Below are 20,648 nucleotides of genomic sequence, written 5' to 3'. Positions count from 1 at the left end.
GGAAATTTAAAAAAAACAAACAGTTAAATAGATGAATATAGTTTCTGTCATCTGCCCGCACTGCATGCTACTGAACAAAGAAAGACAACTAGTAAATTGTGTGTGTTTGCCGCTAAGGTCATCTTCGTTGATTTAAAGGATAAATTGTACCACTTTTATTTATGTAAGATGTGCCTCACAAACTTCAAATTATTAGGCTCTATCATACCTTGGAGAAGGAAATAAACATATGGTCCCTGTTATCTTCATAGGCTATTGGAAGAGTTTGTAAGGACATAAACTTTCCTGGAAAGAGGTGGCTACATCACACCTAACCTGCACCCCACCCTGGCTGTATCAGAGCATGGCTCTCACTAGAGAAGTGGGCTGGGATGTGAAGTCCCAGGGGTTCCAGTGTTGGCCTTGCATCCCACCCACCTCAGACAAGTCCCCACCACCTGAGCCTCGGTTTTTATCTGTGAAAGAAATGAACATGGTGAAATCTCTTCTTCCGACTTCAGAGAAATATTATAAGAGCATATGAGAGAATACGGCCAAAAGCCTTTTGTAAGTCTTAAAGTACGTTTACAAATATCTGCTGTTTCTAGAAATCATATTAACACAGGGTTTCACAACTTTAGCCCTGTTGATATTTTGGGCCAAATCATTCTGTTTGGGGGAAAGACGGCTGTCCTGTGCATTACAGGATTTTAAACAGCAACTCTGTCCTCAACCCACTAGATGCTGGTAGCACCCTTCCCCCACATAGACCCTCATCTTCCAGTCGTGACAACCAAAAATGTCTCCAGGCGTTCTCAAATATTCCCTGGTGGGCAAAATCTCCCCAACCATTTAAGTGTGACCTTGGATAAATTCCTTAAGCTCTTTGAGCCTTGGTCTCCTCATCTGTGGCCTGGGGATAATAATCAGCACATCTACCTCATAGGTATTATTTATCCTTGTGCTTATTGTGTGGATTAAATGAGATGATGCACATAAAGCAGTAAACAGAGTGCAAGGCACACGCGGTACGTGAGCAGGAGACATTTGCTCTTATTTGAAGAGCACGAGCTTAACGCCACTTTTGAATGTAAAGATGCCCCTGCTTCGCCATCATCTGTAGAATATACACCCCAAGCATCTAGTTAAGAAATGGTGATGACAGAGTCTTCATTAAATTATATCATATCTTCTAATGTTAAGCAGAGATGTGTAAGATGCACCTTAGTTTTACAAAAGAGTTTGGGGGAAATATCTTGAATTGGTGTTATAGAAAAAAAGTTATCTGGGTCATGTAAATAAACTATGTTTTCTACCAGAGTTGGCAAACTATGATCCATGGGCCAAATTCGGCTTCCTGCCTGTTTTTTAAATAAAGTTTTATTGGCACAGAGCCACACCCATTTAAAAAAAAAAAAAAGAAATGGTGATGAATTTTCTCCAAAGCACCTGCAGACACATGATTGGCAATGGGCGTTGTCTTGTGGCCTGCCTGAGTCAAGCTATCTATTGGGAGTACTCTGGCCTCCTCTTCCTTGTCTCCATCCTTGTGCTGAGTAGCACCGTCTATTCCAATCCCCCCAGTACTTTCTAAGGGCTTTGTTGCTTTCTCCTCCTCCTCCAGACCTGCTTCTAGGACAGGCTCTGATCAGTTTCGTGTCAGAGCAGGGATGTCTGTAGAGCTTACAAGGTACTCTTCACAGGTACATTTGAAAATTATGAAAAGACCTTAAGTCAAAGGATTTGCTTTAAGCGTTAATAAGCCACTGAACTATGTATTTAATTAGCAAAGTTGCCTTGGAGATCTTTGCCTGTAGTCTACTCACCAGGTTCGTCCTGAGAACATTCAGTGGATAGGGAAAGAAGCCACCTCTGATGTGAGCTCAACACTGTGTATCAATGATATTGGCTTTAGGGAAGATAAAACACTTTTATGGCTAATTTAGGGACCAAATAAACTACCCGTCTGTTCTCCCAAGTTTGGGATCGTTTGAAGGATAGATACAGAGGTCAGAGATGGAGTTGAAAAACATTATTGTTTGGAGATGAAACAGTTTGGAAACTATAGCATTAGACTTACTGCCAAGGGCACTTGCTAAAACTTCACTGCAGAACTGGATGGACTTAACGTCTCTCACCCTCAGTCTTTGCCCCAGCTGCCCCAATCGGGGCATGAGAGAGGGCAGATCCAGAGAGAGGAGGGAGGGAGGGAGGGAGACCAGTTGCATTTCTCTAATGTAAGACCCTCCACATAGAAACACAAGCCCGGGAAGTGACCTTGGCCCCTAACCCTGCATTATACTCTATGCAGTGTGCACACTGACTTCACACCTGCATTTCCCAAATATGCTCCAAGGAATAATTGTCATGTTAGGAAAATACAACTAGGGTGGGTGGGGAATACTAAATACTGTGGTGGAGAAACAAGTCTGGGAAAGTTTGTGTTTTCCTTTTGCAATATTAGACTTCTCAGAGCTGTTAAGCGTACAAATAGGCACTGCAAGCGTCCCAGTGTTTGGGTCACCATGCAGACTTGCCCATATGGACGGGCTTGTTCTCTTAAGACACCAGATGCACCTTGATAAAAGATGGCTTAAGCTAAATGTGGAAGAGGGAACGGTTAGCTATTCTTTAAACTAACAAGTCATTCAGAGAGGATTGGAACCCTACTAATGGAAAGAATGTCATGCAAAATGAGCTAAATTGCCCCCATTTAGCCTGAGGGAAAGACTGAGACCCATAGCTTCAGGTGCGGTATTCTTTTCTATCAAGAGCATATGCATATAGGCACTTGTAATGTGGAAACTTGCTTATAGCTTTGAAACAAATATGTATAATATATAATGTATGTACACACACACACACACACACGTGCACACACACACACACTCACCACCATTTCCTGATGATGAAAGGGTAGTTTTCATTTTCTGTTGGCTTTTTTCTCCCTGATGTCTCATGTGAGCATGAGAATTTCATTTTTTTTCCCCTCTGTGACTTGGGACCTTTTTACTAATTTGATGAAATTCCGCATGATCTCAGAATATGGTCATGGAAGCAGATCAATGAAGTAGTTTATAGAACTAATGAAGAAAGAACCTCCCTTGTGTTAATATAGGCTACAGCTTCTTTGCAAACAGTTGCATTTTATCCTGTGCTGTCTACCAGGAGGCCCTGATGCCATCACCTTGGTTCTAAACTGGAATGAAATATTAAGATAACTGGCTCTGGGACCGTCCCTGGGAATTGCTTGGAGAGGCTCAGGGGCTGGCCAGAAGGGAATTGAACGCTGGTGAACTCTCCCAGACCCCTGAGGTTATCACAGCATCCTGGTGACAGTTGCCTCAAGTCACAGACCAGCGCCCTTCATAACTGATTTTTCTCTAGTTACAAAACTTCCTGTTCTTGCACTAAGTTTTTCCCCCATGAACCTGTGTGTCTTTTTAGCTGGAAATGGAAGAGATTGGGAGAAGTGATAACCTAGAAAAAGACAACTACATACCCTGGTTGCCCTTCCAAGCATCATTTAAATGCTTCTTCTTATTATAGTGCTTGTACTTGGGGACAGTGTCACACTTCTGCGGCAATGTAGTTACATTTGCGATGGCACTTCCATTATAAACCCCTGTTTTCAGATGCTCATGACAGCCTTGGGGGGAAAATCACTCTTTGGGCTGAAATTTCTCATATCCGTTCTCACCTCCGAGGTGAAATTCTTGTTTTAAAATCTGGCAGAAAGCTCTGTGTCTGTGACTATGTAAAGCCTCTCAAAGGACCCATGGGAGTGGGGCTGGGGCCAGGTGTTAGGTATTTCAGGAGAGTGAGATTTGGGAAGTTCAGGGTCCTCATCTGTGTGATATTTGGGAGCCAGGACCCCAGGATCATTTTGTAGATTCTGCCCTGGAGTGATAAGGTGATTTTGCAAGTGAAATTTATTTCTCTGATTCCTGAGTGTTGAAGAGAGTTTGTTCATTCTAGAAGCAGGCGAGTAAAGTAATTCTGCAGGGAACCTTGGATCTGCTTCTCCCACATTCTTCTAGGCAACCTATGTCAAAGCAGACACTAGTCTATTGGCAGTGGTCTAACACCACCATCACTTTCCCCTCTCTGTGCTGTTGTTCATAGAGCTTTCTCAGCCTAGAATTCCTTTCCTACCCTATTCCAGCAGAGCCGCAGTCTTCCCATAAAATCCAACTCATATGCCCCCTTCTCTGTGAAGCCTGTCATGTCTGCGAAACCCTTGTTGCTCTGTATTCTTCCAGCATGTTATTTATACAATGAACATGGGACTCATTACTTTTTACTCCTATTGGAGTTATTCCTATGTCTTCTACTTCTGCCCCTCCCTTCCATCAGTTCACAAGGTTCCTGAGGGTAAAGATCTCTTGAACTTTTGCAAACAACACAACAGCAACATTGCATGTTGGACACTCAACAAATGTTTGTTAGATCAGTTCATTATCCCCACTTACTGAACAGCAGCCATATTCGGTACTCCTGGAGATTTTGAACCCCCAAACCTAAATGGATATGCCTCTTGCCCTCTGCAAACATGGGATTTGGGATGTGTAGCAAGGAGGAAGAAAAATGAAAAGAAAGAGTTAAAATGCAAAGCTACCAGAACCATGAGACTCTGAGGGTAGAGTTTTAGCATCAGTGCGCTTATGGGCAATGCCTTGTGAGTGGAGGGCGTGAGGTGGATTTGTGGTTGGGGGAAGAATCTAGATTGGGGAGGTCTGTTTGGATCTGCTTCATGCAGTCATGGAAAGCTTTTTAAAAAAGCTATCAGTAGAGGTTAATCCAAAGCGTTTTCTAGGATGGTTTTCAAATTGTTCTTGAAATAAATCAACTTGCTGTTAGACCTATAGCAAAAGTTAGTCTTTTTAACAATATACCTCAGGAGGGCTCACATTCGTCCTTAAAATGGACCCCCACTGGACTCTCACTCATGTAAGATTGTCGAAAAGTCAAGATAACTCTAAATACAAAGTGTGTCTAAAGGTGAGGTTGAAAGTACCCTCCCTCCCCCATTTTCAGCATCTCTGTTATTCGTGTCTCCCTACCCATCGATGGCAGATGTTTTGTCTCTTCTTACGTCTCTGTTGTATTGAATTTGAGGCTTGTTCTGCTGAGGAGACCCAGCCTGACAGGGGGGATGGGGGAAATGATCAGAGGCAGCACTTGCTCCTTAATTCTGTCTGCTGCGTGGCCCCCTCAATGACATCAGAAACCAGCACACAGATAAGCCATTGTAATGTCCCGTCCCTGTGCGATGGCTGCGTTTGCTACCTTATTATTGAACAAGCGATCTCTTTGGATAGAGTGCCCCTCCAGTCAATTTTCAAATGGATTTGGATGTTAGAAGGTCTTCTCAGCTTCTGCGATTAAATCCAACTCAGGATTTAAAAGCGGGCATTCTGCGCATTTGGGATAATTAACTAAAGCTTATCCCACTTTATCCCAGATCCCTGTTGACCTATTTTAGGTGTAATGTTTCAAGAGTTGTGATCCAAAGGTGGAAACAGAGTCAGTCCGCAGCCTCTGGCTACCCTCCCATTCCTTCATTCCCTCCCCAGGCCCTCACATTTTCAACTTTCATGCCTAACTGTCCCGCTGGAAGTTAAACTGAGTTCAATGCTCTTTTTTTCAGAAAGCCTGCCAGATGCAGACTTGGCACTAGGATGCCAGTATAGAGAGCACTGAGACCCAGGGAATCGAGCAGGTTGGGCTCACCTTGAAAGTTCTGAATGCTCCCATCTCATGACCTGGAAAATGTTAGGTGTGCACACTCAGTGCAGTACAAGAAGAATGTCCCCTTCTCCGGGACGCTAATCATTACTATACCAAAAGCTCCCTCGCTGCTTCTCTCTTTGCCCTTGCCCACATCCCTCTCTCTCTCTCTTTCTCCCCACCCACTCCACAAATGTGCAGAGTCAAGGGAGTAAAAGGCAAAGAAATAACAAAGAAATCCAGCAAAAATGTCTGCGCACTCAGATAAAACACATCCTTTCGCTATGTTCTCTATTCTATCCTTAACTCCAGAAGGGAAAAAAAAAGCAAATGACCTGGCTAATTGTACAATTACAAAATGGGGTGAAATGGCGTTTAACTGGGCATAGAGAGTTGCACTTTACATAAAAAGTTTTCCCATTGTATGGCAAGCACACCTTCTTTTCCTTCCTTTCTACTGTTTTTGACCTCTGCTGTTATCTCTAGATTTATCAGCAATACTACATGGCTTTTCCACATCAGTAAGCACCATCCAAAATATAACAATCAGAAAGAATCAGAGAAAATAAATCAATGTCCACAAACAACCAACCAATTTTGGCAAGTACAATTTATTCATAAAAGCTACAGTTCACTGGGGATTCTCTTGTCTTGCATCCACAATGCCCTTGATTCGGATGCCAGCATGGTGAGCGCCAGGTGGCAGCAAGATGGGAAGACGTGCATTGTTCCATCTTGGTTGCTTTGTTCTCCTAATGCCTCTGGTCTCCTTCTTTTTAATCTCATAGGTGCACTTTATTCTAGGAATTCTATAGGATTGTTATCCTAACTAATTGAAGATAGAAATTAAAGTTGAAGAGGTCTTGGGTTTTTTGTTGGGGAGGAGGGTGGCTCGGGGAAGGGTTTATGAAAAGGAGGGCTGCTGGTCTTTTCGATAGGCTCACTGCTCCGAGAATTTCCGATGCCTCCTTTTGATCATGTGTATCATTGCCCCACAGAGGTCATAATCATGCACCGGCAGAAACCATCTTAGCAGAAAGACTCCCATATTTCAGCTCTATATTCTGTCTAGGATTAATCATGTATTTTTCCCAAAGGGACTCTGTGTTTCCCAGCCAACACTACAGATATTTTGTTTCAGATCCCCTCTTATTTTCTAGCTTACATTCACATTCTTAAGGATTTCTCATCCTCTCTTTATGAAAATCTGCTTATGTCTGGGGTATGAGGGGGAGGCCGGATACCTTGCTTTCCAGTAAGGGACCTGGGAGAGGTGAAAGGAAGAAAAGAGGGGGGAAAGACTGAGAGATTACAGGTCAGAGCTGTGGGTGGGAGAAAAGGATGGGAAATATACAAGGAAAGCATTCTTTGACCAGTAAACAAGGGCTCCTATCTCTGAAAACGCAGAGTAAATCGTTCTGCTGACAGTAATTAATTAGCAATAGTAATTTGCACTCGGAGCTCAGCTTTCATCCGGCAGCCTCAGAGCACTTCACAAACCGCGCTTAATTAGGGCTCAGGCTCCCTGTGGAAGGTAAGCAGGTGTTAACAGCACACTTCCTCCTGCGAGGACACAGGCGTGGGGGAGTTCAGTGGCTCGACCTGTGGTTGGTTACCATGCCCAGTGGGGAAGAAAGGAGGCTTCAGTCAGTTTACCAGTGTCCATGTCTGTGTCACCGAAGTGGTGGTCAGTGACCTGCCTGGGTGACTGGCGTGTACCGTTGCTGATTAGTTGCCAAACTGACACAATCCTGCTGTGAGCATAGCTCACTGGACCTGTCCTCACCTAGGCTGCCTAGCTGGCTTGCAGCCTCTTATCCAGTCAGAGCGTGGAAAATCTCAGCTTTCTGCTCCCAAAGCAAGCTGGGAGATGACCTCTCCTGCACAGACAGTATTTAATTTGTGACGGCTTGTTGAGGTTAGTCACCTTGCTCGTCACCGCTGTGTTCTCCCGGCCGTGTGTTCGCCAGACTTACTTTCTGCCAGTGCCTTGTCGTGAGGGCTAATGGAGAGCGATCTGGGAGGAACTGAGCAGAGATGTTCCTGGGGGGCGCTGCCACTGCCCTTTTCCGCTCATCCTCCTGTCGGCCCTGGGCTGGCAGCTGCTGCCGCGTTCCCACCCCGGGCCCCCCAGATGGAAGGAGGAAAGATTAGCTCTCCCTGCATCTCGTGCCAGGGCTGTGTGGTGGATTAGGTTGGCAGACAGACCCGAATAGCTTCATCTTTGGGAGCAGGAAGATTTTTCAAGGTCACTCTGCAACACACATATGTTTCTGAGTTGCTAAGACCCTGGGGTTCTGACTTATAAGAGTGCTTCCTAAACTTTGCTAGTATTGGCATTGCTTTTTATGGCAAACATTTTGCAGAACACAGCTCTTGCCAATTTCCCCACAACAAAATGTTAAGGTATTATTAATCCTTTTAATACTTATTTTGTAGGGAAATGCATAATGACAAACAGCTATTATAAATTCAGTAATGATCTTATACAGATACATATTTTATTTATGACGATATGAAATACACTTGAAAATAAAATAAGTGTGGATGTTTTTGCAAAGCACTGGGTTTTTTTTTTTTTGTTTCTTTTGTTTTTTAGGTGAGAGATGACACTTGATGCACAAATTTGAAACTGCTTGCAGCAACTTTATATCCTTCAAGGGCCCTTGGCTTGCAGGTTAGAAACTTTTGATTTATATAGGCAAATAAAAGTTGGGGTGACTAAACCTGTGCGAATTCTCAGAAATAGACCTAACACTTTCTGGGATGCTTGGACCATTTTGGCTGAATTTCTAATTCCAGGAGTGCACCATTTTTTTCTTTAAGAGAAGCATGGAAACTGTGGAATCCATGCAGGACCATTTGGGAAAACAGCTTGAACCCTCAGGAACACCTCTTCTGTGGGTTTCTTCTGCCTCTCATGTATCTTGGATTTCTCTGGAGTGTCTTTTGTTTTCCCACTGGGGATGTCAATGCATTTTGTTAAAAGTGACAACAATAAAGATTACAAAAGCCATGCAAAAGCGGACCAGGATGGACCTACAGTGTATCGGAGAGGCTCTAAATTATTATTTGAACTTGAATTCTTCTTTCTCTGCACTATCAAGGTCTAGAAGGCCAACCAAGAAGGCTAAGGAGGATCCAGGGCTCAGAGAAATTATTGAAAAGAGAACAGGGCTTCCCTGATGGCACAGTGGTTGAGAATCTGCCTGCCAATGCAGGGGACACAGGTTTGAGCCCTGGTCTGGGAAGATCCCACATGCCGCAGAGCAACTGGCCCCGTGAGCCACAATTACTGAGCCTGCGCGTCTGGAGCCTGTGCTCCGCAACAAGAGAGGCTGCGACAGTGAGAGGCCCGCGCACCGCGATGAAGAGTGGCCCCCATTTGCCGCAACTAGAGAAAGCCCTCGCACAGAAACGAAGACCCAACACAGCCAAAAAAATAATAAAAAAAAAAAAAGAAAAGAGAACAGACTGTTGTAGAGACCAAATGTAGCTTGATGTCATCATGGGGAGCATTTATGGAGCTCCTGCTATGTCAGTATCTTCACAGAGATACAGTAACAAGGCATATGAAAAATGTGTAGATCGCTGCTACTGTTGTTTTCTGCACAACAGTTATGAAGGGTAGTTATCTTTATTCCAATGGTTGAGAATAAAGCTCTGTGCAGTGTGACTTGCTCAAGGTCACAAAACTGGGAAATGGCAAAGCTGGAGTCCAGGGCAGGTTTGACTCGGGATGCGAAGCTCAGGCTGTGTCTGAGGGTTTCTGTTCTGTTAGCGGCTCACTTGCTCCTAAGCGTCATTTGAAAAGCAACTTGCTGCACAGCCATGAGGGCTGTCACTGCTGGTGTTGCTCGCGGTAGACGGCTGGCTGCTCCGTGGGCACTGGGATGTGAACCGCTGGAGGCTCGGCTCCCCAAGAAAAGAGGTGATGGAGAGTTTTCCCTTACGGAGAGATTTCCCAGATGTGGCACCATGGGGTAGAATCAGAGATGCTAGTTTTGGCTTTAAACGAAAAATCTGTGAACCCAGAGCCAAGTTTTAGTCCCAGATATACCAGTGTTTGAGTTTTCACAAGGTGCTCAGCCTCTACAAACCTCAGTTCTCCTTTCTGTAAATTGGTGATTCATTCCGTCACCCGATAATTGTGTCAGTCTCAACCTTAGACTAGTCCAGTGGTGGGTAGCTGTTCTCTACCTTTTAGGAACTCAATCCAGTGACAGATGAATTAAAAAGGGAATAATAATTCACTGAAACAAGTGGAATAATACGGACTGAAAACTTTTTTGGATGCCTAGTGGAATTAAGGAAGGCTTCACAGAAGAGGTGACATTTGGATCAAGTTTTGAAGACTTACAAATTGACCAGATGGGGAGTTCAATTCAGTTTAATTGGTGTGTGTGTGTGTGTGTGTGTGCGTGTTTGTATGTGTGTGTATGTTTCTATTATGTACCAGTTACTGTGCCAGATTTTGGGTGCAACTGTGAATAAGACAAATATCCTATCTCTAAGATGTTTAGTCTCATTAGAGAGTGAGGTCACTACAACGTGAAACATTAAAAACTACACTGAGCTTACACAGGAGCACCTCCAACTCTTCTGGGGCAGGAGGAGAATTTCAAGCAGAGGGAATGGTGTGTCAAGGTGATAGATGCAGAGAGGGCACCAGTGCTGTGTTGCTGGGTGAAAAAGTAGATGGTAAGGCTGAAGAACCACCTAAGGGGTGGCCAGTAAATGGTCATGCATGCTTAGTTAAGTTAGAATTTTACCCTGATGTGATGGAGAACTTTAATCAGGGAAACAGACCAAATGAGAGCTTGTGGTGGGGAAGAGGAGCTATTTCCTTTGAAACTGGAAATAATAGCCCAGGGGAGAGAGTATGGGTAGTAGGACATCCATACAGGAAGTTCTTGCGATGTGGCAGCAGGTGGGTTGGCAGAGTGAGAAGAGCTGACGCAGGATATGGCTCTGATAGAAGACGCGGTTTACAGATTGATGAGGTTTGGGGATAAAAGAAGGACTCAGGGGAAAGGCAGAATGGGTTCTAGTTTTCCAAAGAAGAGAAGGTCTGATGGAGGACTCCTGAGTTCACATCTGGACATATTCAGTGAGGTGCCTATTACTCAGGCGGAGGTGTCCACTTGGTCAGGTGGGGATCCATGACCAGATCTCAAGAGAAAGGTTGGAGCTGGAGGTTTGGATTTGGTAATCATACAGGTGTGGGTGCACCTGTAGTGATGGGAAGGATGACAAAGGAGGACCAAGGATATGAGGGAATGGAACATCTGGGGGTTACAGTGAAGGGGATTAGCTGTTGAGGAGACTGAAGGGGAAGACCAGAGAGCTCTAAGGAAGATCAAGAATGAGTAAGATCCTGGAGGTTGACATAGGATGGGCAGTGAGTGACAGAACGGGATGGAGATGGAAGATGAATCATTGGGTGGGCAGTTAGGGGACTGCTGGTGGAATCACAAAGAACTAGCATCTCCCCTGTGCACGTTATGAGGCTGCTCTGTCAGCTGATGAACCAACACATGTGACAACAGTAGACTGTGAAATGCTGGACAAACATCAAGTACGTGCTCCCTGCCTGCATCTCTTCTCCTTTCCTTTCTCCACCCATCACACACTCCCAAACACGATTTTCAGCTGCCAACCCCTTCTAGAAAACGAAGCCACCTGTATTGCGTATCCATCCCCCTCCATGCTGCTGATCTTCATTTCTTTGTGCTGTTCCCTTTGCTAAGAAAGCCTGGCCAACATCATCTTGTGTCTTATTAGCTCCTGCGGATCCTTTGAGACTCATTTTGAACATCTCCTCCAGGAAGCCTTCCCTGATTTTCAGCAATAGAAACCACTCCCTGGCTCCCTCCCGCCACGTACCCAAGGCTGGATAAAATGCTCCTCCTCTGGTCTTCCTGACAACCTGTGCATCTCGGTAACATCACATGTTCTCATTCACTAGCCACTGTCTGTACATGTTCATTTAACATCCATTATCTGTGCTCTCTTTACAAGCAGGAGCTATGTCCTATGGCTCTTAGAATCCCCACATTCTAGCTCAATGCCTGACAACAGATCCTCCATGAAGAGTTGTTGAACATGAATGAACAAATAAGATGCAGACACCCAGGTGTTGTTTTCCTTTTCTAGCAACCAGAGCACTCAACGTCTGAAGAACAGCTTTCGACCACTCACCTAAGAAGCAAAGCATTTGGTGGGGAGCTGTGACCAGACTGGAGGCCCGCACTAATTAAAACATTCAGCCCATGCGAATACAAATCTAGATACCGCGTGCCAGGGAAGATAACTCCTGATCCCAACTCATCCCCAGAGCTTTTCCCGAGCCCAGCTGTTTAGAAGCAATCTGCAGCATGGCCACTTGATAAAATTATTTCTGTTTGGTAAGTGTGGGTGGGCGTGCGGGCGTGTGGAACCGGGGCAGTCAAGGGGCAGGAGCTGATAGGAAGTCAAATTGTGGAGGCTTCAGGAATGAAAGCATAGTGGAAAAAAATCCCTAGGGATCTCATCAAGTTTGTGGTTAGAGAGCATGAAAAAAGGAAGGCATATCTGACTGTTACACTTTCCTTAGACTCCCTGACTTTAAAGTTCAATGCAGCATCAAGCCACAAACACAAATTCGTAGACACAAACCTCAGACAAATGATCTCAGCAGCCATTAGCCTTCCAGAGCGGGTACATAATGCCTTCTGGTCGCCAGGTTCAACACAGAGCAAGCCTAGAAGTCTGTCTGGCACAGAGAGTTGTCTTCTGAGAATCTGAAATGCTGTTCAAAAGAAACAGGGTGATTGAGAGCTGGAGAGAGAGATTTGAGTCCTCACCCCAGCTCTAAGGCAAAGTGGCCACGTGATTCCCTGCAAATCGCTTGGCTTCTCCCAGCCTTTGTCCTCTCATCCTTAAAACGAGGGATTTTGGAATAACATCTCTAGAGATCCTTCTTATACTGTGACTATGAAATGGGGCTCTCCTGATTCTGCAGATGAGAGTTCTGCTAAGTCCAAGTTCATCCAGAGAGGGTGAGTCAGACACTGGCACATCTACAGGTACACCATCACCCAGGCTACGGGTTTAGACCACCCTCTTCTCTTTAGACTCAGCCTGGGTTGGTTATGCCCATACGCTCCCTCCCACCCACCGTGTGTTGTTTACTTGACTGAAACTCTGTTATCTTCCTTCTCCTGGCCTTTGAAGATCCCTTCTTTCTTGGTCTGGCTCTTCACCATGCTCCTGGGCAGTTGTGAACAACTCGTCAGGCGATTGCCTGTCCTGTCACAGAATATGTACAGAGAGGAGAAGAAGAAAAATGGAAATGCAGTACATTTATGCTGGTGCAGCTTCATGGAACCCACACACCTCTCTGCAGCGGCACACAAACTGGGCCAGGATCACCATCCAAAGTGCCTCCTGGAAGTGCCTGGGGGGTCTTTCCATCACAGAGTCAGACCTAGAGGACCTCTGCACACAGGGCTCTGTCTGTCCTGCTGTCTTCAGGCTGCCTCAGCCAATGGCAACACCTTCCATTCTTTTTAGCTACACAGGGGGTGGCCAGAGTTTTCAGGGGCTGGAAAGACCTGAAATCCCTCCTGCTCCTGGAGAGACAGGGCACTGAATTGGTGACTCTCTAAGGAGGGTTTTCATTTCACGTGTGCTTCTTTCCAGATTCTCAGTTGCTATCCCTCTAACCTCAGCCTTCATCATCTGTGTTCAAGGGAGTCAGCAGGGTACCAGCACATAATGGGATTCCATGGGTTTTATTCAATAGCTTTAATTCATTTAACAACTATTTATTAAATCCCTACTATATGCCAGCCCTTCTGCTAGATGCCAGGAATACAAAAAAGAATAAGCCATAATCTCTGGCACTCAAGATTCTGAATCTAGTAAGAGAGAGAGTCAAACAAAGATGGAATTTATAATCAGAGGTATGGAGTAGCGAGTTGCTGTTGGAGCAAAGGAAGATAATGCCCACCTGTTCTTGGGGAAATAGAGTAGGTTTTTTTAAATTGAAGTATAGATGATTTACAACGTTGTGGTAATTTCAGGTGTATGGCAAAGTGATCCAGAATCATGTATTCTGAATATATATATCCTTTTTTCAATCATTTTCCGTTATAGGTTATCACAAGACATTCAGTATAGTTCCCTTTGCTCTACAGTAAGTCCTTGTTGCGTATCTGTTTTATAGATGGGAGTGTATCTATTAATCCCATACTCCTAATTTATCCCTTCCCCACCCCCTTTCCCATTTGGTAACCATAAGTTTGTTTTCTATGTCTGTGAGTCTGTTTCTGTTTTGTAAGTAAGTTCATTTGTACTATTTTTCAGATTCCACATATAAATGCTGTCAAGTAATATTTGTCGTTCTCTCTCTGACTTACTTCACTTAGTATGATAATCTCTAGGTCCATCCATGTTGCTGCAAATGGCATTATTTTATTCTTTTTTATGGCTGAGTAATATTCCATTACATATATATATATATATATATATATATATATATATTATATATACACACACACACACACACACACACACACACACACACACATACCACATCTTCTTTATCCATTCATCTGTTGACTGATGGACATTTAGGTTGCTTCCATGTCTTGGATCTTGTAAATAGTGCTGCAGTGAACATTGGGTGCATGTATCCTTTCGGATCATGTTTTTCTCCAGATGTATGCCCGGGAGTGGGATTGCTAGATCATTTGGTAAGTCTATTTTTAGTTTTTTAAGGAACTTCCATACTGTTTTCCATAGTGACTGCACCAATTTACATTCCCACCAGCAGTGTAGGAGGGTTCCATTTTCTCCACACCTTCTCCAGCACTTATTATCTGTAGACTTTTTGATGATAGCCATTCTGACTTGTGTGAAGTGATAACTCATTGTAGTTTTGATTTGCATTTCTCTAATAATTAGACACATCTTTTCATGTGTCAGTTGGCCATCTCTATGTCTTCTTTGGAGAAATGTCTATTTAGGTCTTCTGCAGGGCACGTTTCTTATCAGAGGAATTTTAAAATATGGCAGGTTGTGAATGCACCTGGAGGGAGGAGAGGGTGGCTTCAGCACAACATGCACAGGTGTAAAATGACCGCGCTTACGTACCGGCAAGAAGCTCATCATGGCTGCAGTGTGGGGTGTGAGGCGTGCTGAAGTAGGAGGTGAGGTAGGTAAAGTTTTGGCAGGACTGCCTCTACCCCGTGGTTTACTCTGGAAGGTGACAATGGGAAGGGAAAAGATCAGATTACTGAGATTATATATCAGCATCGTGCTGGGCCCTCCACATACGTTACCTCACCTCGCTGACCCTCTCTGATCCTTCCCCACCACACATAGGTCATCTAGGACAGATTGCTAAACCAGACCAGGCTTTTAGACATCGTAGTAAAATGGGCATAGTATTATCTTCCTCTCAGGGCTGGTAAGAAGGTTAAACACAGAAACAGGAGAGACTTCTGTTTCTGTCAGTGTGGAAGTCTATGGGCTGGTAAATAGGACTGAGTGAATGTGTGGGTTCTCACCAACCAACTCCTCTCCTTGGAGGTACGTTTGGTGAGAGCTGAGAAAGAGACAAGCTGAGGAAAGAAAAACTACTCTTTCCTCAACACTCAAAAATCACAGTATGGAAGGTACTGATGCTGTGGGTGCAGTGGGAGAGATGACGTAGAGGACCGAAGGCAGAGATGGGTATGGTATCCGGACTCAGGCCCTCCCTCCCCAGGGGGGGGAGGGGGTTGGGGCGTGTGTGCTGGAGATGGGAGGAGTGGTCCAGGGAGGAAGGAGGGCAGCTAACAGGTTCCTTGAGTATTGTTTCAGACATAATAACTGTTACTTTCAAATTTCACAACAAAACCTCAATAGAAAACAATAATAATCTCATTACCATTTCCTGAGCTTCAACAAGACCCAGGATGCTATGCTCAATCAGATTTAACTAGGTGACCTATTTATTTTCCCTATATCGTTTAATTTCACCTTCACAAAAGCAGTATGAGGTGGGCATTATTGATCCCCATTTTATAGAAGGGGACATCAAGCCCTAAAGTGATTCAATATACGGCTTAAGGTCATTCAGCTCCAAAGTTAGAAAGTAAGGATTCAGGCTGCACAAATCGGTGTGTCTGGGACGGGAAACCCGAGTGAAGGACTTACTCCAAGAATGTGCCAGAGGTCTCCGTCTTACGGCTTCGAGGGGAGAGTCTGGCCTGTGAATTCTCCCCGCTTCCAGTGGAGGAGGGGGAAATGGTCTGTAATCCAGCCCTGGAACAGCAGAACAGCTCTGCAGAGAGGAGATAACTGTAAACAGCCACAGGGTGAAGTAACTCAGCAAAAACATAATGAAACCTCCTCTCCGAGGCTACAGTGGGAAGCCCTGCTCTGCTGACCTCTCTGATGGGTGCTTGCTGGTAACTATGTATTACCGCTCAGAATCACAGGCAGTAATTACTAGACAGGAATTTAGTCTGAAAGGTGAGATGGGAGAGATTGGAGCTGACATACTTTGGTTCTCTCTCCCATGGTTAATGTCATGGACAGACTATGGTGCATCCCTTGGGACCTAAAGGATGGGATGCATTTTGGAACTCTAGGTGCCTTGTGTCCTGATGGTTGAAAAGTCTCAAACACCTCCATCCAGTACTAATACTGACATATTCCAAATGCTTTTACAAAACCACCAAAGCTGGCTATTAGACAAATTCCATCTAATTTCTCTGCTGCCTCATTAGAACAGAGCCATTTTGAGGGTCCCAGTCCTAGATCTTCAACTCACCCTGTCCCAGCCCCACGAGAAGCCCCTAACCCCACCTTGGATACCTGGTGGGTATGTTTCATTTTAATTTTTGTTTTCATTTTTTTAAGTTGAATCATGGTTGATTTACAGTGTTGTGTTCATTTCTGCCGTACAGTTTCATTTCTTGATTTGGCTCTTATTGCCTGAACCTCGCTGTGTTTTGTTTCGTGGCTGCTGCTATTTTGGGTTTGTGAAGTCATTTCTTAAGTGAGGAAGTGTGGTCAGACACGAGAGCCTGCATTCAGGAGCTCTAGCGGCTCTTCTGGCGCACGAGACACACAAAGCTTATCCAGTCCCCCCACTTTGCTTTCCAGGAGGCGACTGAGCTGGTTTGCAGGGAGAGATATGACAGGGTAGGGTGAGGCCTTTGTGCTGGGCTGTGGGCCCATTTTGCAGACTTTCTGAATAGGGCACATCAGCACCCCTCAAGCCCCCTGCCCTGGTGTCAGGGCGGTACTCTGAGGCATGAGGCACAAAGCCTGGGGGACAAGGCACTCCGGTTCTGAACATCTCTGCTGCTATAGCACAGCCAGCGTGGGCTCATGAAGCTCTAGAACCTCTGCCTGGGCAGGGAATTGGTCTCCCTGACCCTAAAGACTGCTCAGCTACTGTCCCCCCCCCATAGCACATCCGTTCTGACCTCACGCCCCAGACACACAAGCAAGGCATCCGGCGAGCCCAAGCCGGCCCACCTCCCTCTCCTCCTTCCTGCTCCTGCTATAATTGGGAAAATGCTTTCCTGTCTTAAAAATGCATGGGCACAGAAGATGAATGGGGACTGAGGGCTAAATCCACTATTCCTATTCTATACGACCCTGTTGTTTATTTTCCAGGGAAACTAAATAATGGATCTAAAATGTTTGCTGTTATTTTAAGAAGCTGCTGATGCATCATAGAAATCTTGGAAACATTCTTTTTAGATCCATGATTCTACTTCAAATACAGCCATTTTCTCCCCTCCTTCCCCTCCCTTAGTTTTTTACAAGATCTTTGCAAGGGAAAGGGCCCTTGTGTAGCTAAGAGTTTCAGCAGTGTTTTCTTTTATCCTTAATTGTAGTCACCAGGTTTGGGCTTGGGCCCTGTCGATAATGTCAGGGCATGAACTTCAAGGCTGCCACTCCCATCCCTAATTCTGGGGCTTGGGTGCTCCACCAAGCACCTGTTTCTTTCCTCAATACCCTTGACATGTGAGCGCTGAGAAAAGGAGAGACTTAGCCATAGTCATATAGGAATTGATGACAGAGTTAGAATTCTTATCGTTTGATTTGACTCTTATGATTCTTGATTTTTATCACTTTGGCTTTCACTATTAGACCATGAAACCAAGGATGGAGGCTCCAAAGGAAAAAAATATTGAATTCATTAAAGGTCCATTACAAAATTGTTTACACAGTTTTGGTGTTTGTAGGGAACTTATTATTTATTCCAACCCCATCTTACTACTGGGAAAGAAACGGAGATTAGGAAAGTGTCTGTCTAGCTCAAGGTCATCTGCGCAGGTGGTGACAGGACGAAGTCTGGGACTCAGATATCTCAGCGTGGTGCTCTGGACTCCCCTCTCCCTGGACTCCTGATTTCCACAGGAAACGGAGATTCAATGGGCATATCTGGTTATTTGGGTTGTGCATCTGTTAGGCAATGGCTACGCAGACGATCCCTTGCCGTGCACTGGGCAGGCTGGGATCTAATGACCACAGCGATCAGAAGACACGGCCCCCGCTTCCCGGGGCCCAGAAGACGAGAGGCCTCACGCCTCGCCCTTGCTCTCCCTCTACTCTCTAACGCGGGGATTCTAAGCCAGGAGCTTCCACGAAGCCCCCAGAGGACATTTAAAAAAACGCACCCCCAGCAACTGAATAAGAATTTCTGTGGGGAAGCCTGAGGCATGTACATTTCGTATACCCTCCATAGGGGGATTTGAGGAAGCCAATCATTCAGAGTCCCAGCTCTACAGTCTGATGTTTGACCAGGATGGTCAGAAAAAGGAACGAAGTCTGGCTGGTGAGAGGGAGGTGGAGAGAGTGAGTTTCTATGGTTGTCTGGAGGAAATCTCCAGGACAGAAGAGGACCTCATATTACTCTCTTTCCTAATCTGACCTGGGAGATATCCTGCTTGACATCTGCCTGTAGGGATGTGAGACCAGGACGTCTACTATATGAAAAATCATCCATTCCAGCTGGTCACGTCTCTCGGCCCTCAGGGCTTCCAGGAAAAATAACAGGGGAAGACCAGTCACATGATGCTTGGATCTCTCCCCAAGCATGAACCATAATGCTGTGATTCATGTCAAAAGGTGAATGCATCCTAAAGCATCCTACTTGATTCTCTACTTTGTGCTGCAGACCTAACATTGGAAGATACATCTGAGTTGGAGGCAGCCCGTGGCTCTCATGCAGAGACGGTCAGCATGAGTCAAAGGCTATTTGCAGTTTCTAACCTCTAGGATAAAAGGCTCTCCCGTGGAGAAAGGTGAAATGCCACCTAATTTGCTCCTGATCTGGGCCACAGGCCAGCAGTCTGCTGTTACGAGACTCCAGTCCAGCTTCTGAACAACTGGAACAGGGCAAGTTTCTCTCCTGAAAGCCTAATCATGCTGTGGTTAGGCTACTACCTGCAGAAACGCAGGGGAGAGGATGCCAAAGGGGACGGAGCAGACAGACGCTTGTCAACTGCGGTGCATCCTCAGCCGGGGTCCCTTCCAGCCATCCTGTCGGTGCCTGGATTGGGGCTGGCAGCAGAAGTGGGGGAGGGCTGGGAGGAAGAAGGGCCACCGCAGTAGAAGGAAGCTATGGAAGCATCTGGAAACAGAGATTGTTTCCAGCTGTGAATCAGCAGTTTTTCCTCGGTCTCGGTAAGGGAGGGCCTCTGGCTCCACTAGAAATAGAAAGCAGGCTCCAGAGCAGGCCAGGTGTCTTTGGAGGGATCTGGAATGTCCGAGCTAGGGTTTCCCCTGGAGGAAATAACAGTAAGAATACAACCACAGTCTCATTTCAGAGCCAGATATTTTCCTATGGAATAAAAGTAGGTGGGCTGTGGGTCGTATCTGACTGCCAGAAACACATGGATCGGTTTGTTTTAAATTGAACTGAAAATGCTTTCTATGGGATGTTCACTTGCCAGCGTGCCCTGGTCCCTGGTTTCCTATTCCACTACACCCAGCTGAGTTTAGCTTTTATATTATTGCCCTTTATATCCCGGGCCTTAGTGCCATTTGAGTTTTCTCACTCTACTGCATTTGTGAACCCACACAATGACTGCTGGGGAGGCATTGTTAGTATTCCTTCTTTTACAGGTGAGGAAGCTGAGGCTATGACCGAATGCTGATTTGGCTGAGGTTTCATAGATGGTCGGTGTCAGACGTAGGACTCAAACCTCAGACTAGCAGATGGAAAAGCCTTTACTCTTTCAGCCCACACGTAATAAAATCTCTGGGATACCATTGCCCTCCCCACCCCAGTGTCCCACTCTCTTTCCCCTGATCCTCTTCTACACACACACACACAAACACACACACACACACAAACACACACACAGGCTGTGTTGGCACCCTTGGACCTGGAGATACCCTAGTACATTGTTCTTCCTTCTCCTTAGGCCTAAAGATGATTCAGAAACTAAGGGGGAATATTTGCATCTCTCTGATAACTAGTGATGTTGAGCATCTTTTCAAATACCTGTTGACCATTTTTATGCTGTCTTTGGAGAAATGTCCATTCAATTCCTTTGCCCATTTTTAAATTAGGTTTTTTGTTTTTTGTTTTTTTTGCTATTGAGTTGTAGGAATTCCTCCAAATTCAAGAAACAGAGTGGAATGGTGGTTGGTAGGGGTTGGTGGGGAGAGAAGAGGGTTACTGTCGAATGGGTATAAAGTTTTAGTCATGGGAGATGAATAAATTCTAGAGATCCACCGTGCAACATTTGCCTGAAGTTAACAATGAAATATGTCCTTAAAAATGTGTTAAGAGGGAGATCACAAGTTAAGTGTTCTTGCCATAATACTAAAAAGTAAAAATAGTAAAGAAGAGAATAAGAAGAAAGTAAGGGGGGAGAAGATGGGAACAATAGGAGGATGATGGAATTTACACTGCGTTTTTTTCTCAGGATCCTCAGACA

This window comes from Balaenoptera musculus, chromosome 8, assembly GCF_009873245.2.
Source record: "Balaenoptera musculus isolate JJ_BM4_2016_0621 chromosome 8, mBalMus1.pri.v3, whole genome shotgun sequence".
NCBI classification, from domain to species: domain Eukaryota; kingdom Metazoa; phylum Chordata; class Mammalia; order Artiodactyla; family Balaenopteridae; genus Balaenoptera; species Balaenoptera musculus.
This window is presented reverse-complemented; position numbering follows the sequence as displayed.